Genomic DNA, 892 nt, shown 5'->3' with positions numbered 1-892 from the left:
AGATGTTAAGCCGGGTTTCTATGAGCCAAGTACCCTGCTGACCTGGGAGGGTGGTCATTAGTTCCAGAGACCACACTTGTGTCCTTCCAGCTGTCATTCTAGACCCCTAGTTCCTGGGGGAAAATGGTTTAGATGGGCAAACTGAGGCATGGAGAAGGAAAGTCACTTGCTGAAGGGCACCCGCAAAGATTAGCAAGACCCACACTTTCCAGCACTCCTTTGCTGCCCTCTGGTCCTGGGAGGGTCCAGGGGGTGGAGAGAGGGTCACTTTGCAGCAGGAAGGAATAGTAAGACTTAAGGGTCCCTCAAGGAGGAACGATCATTAGAGCCTCCATGGAGGTCAGAGAAAGCAAGTAAATTCTGTACATAGAGGAAAACAGAGTTTTGGAGCCAGAATGGGAGGGACTTGCCCAAGGTCAGGCAGCCTGCTGTCTGGGCCCTGGGCTGGAAGTCCACCCTGGATGTTCAAGGCTCTGCCCTACCCCACCCCCAGGGCTGAGTGCAGGCCAGCTTCCTGGAGCATGGCCTGCACCTCCTGGTTCCTCCCCACCCTGGGGCCTTGGCAGCTGTTGGAACTTTTGGCATTGAGCAGCATCGGCCCATCTGGGGCCTAGGCCAAGAATTAATCTCCTTTTTCCCTCTCCTGAGTCTGCACGCATGATGCTGAGTCAGAGAATTTCGACATCCACTCCTAGCAGGCCTGGGAGGCTGGACACTCTTGCCACCCATCCCCTACCTTGATTAGACAGGGGTGATATGGTGGGGGTATGGAGATTGACATCTGCCCAGTTGTGGGCGAAGAGTCTGGGAAGGTTGAGTGTATTAAGGAAGGTAGGAGGGTCCCAGTCAGGTGGTGTAACACTGGGCCTTAGTGTCCTCATCTGTTTTTTTT

The sequence above is a fragment of the Otolemur garnettii genome, unplaced genomic scaffold, assembly GCF_000181295.1.
Source record: "Otolemur garnettii isolate 467f Iridium unplaced genomic scaffold, OtoGar3 scaffold00152, whole genome shotgun sequence".
Taxonomy (NCBI): Eukaryota; Metazoa; Chordata; class Mammalia; order Primates; family Galagidae; genus Otolemur; species Otolemur garnettii.
The sequence above is the reverse complement of the archived record's forward strand: the minus strand, read 5'-3'. Positions refer to the sequence as shown.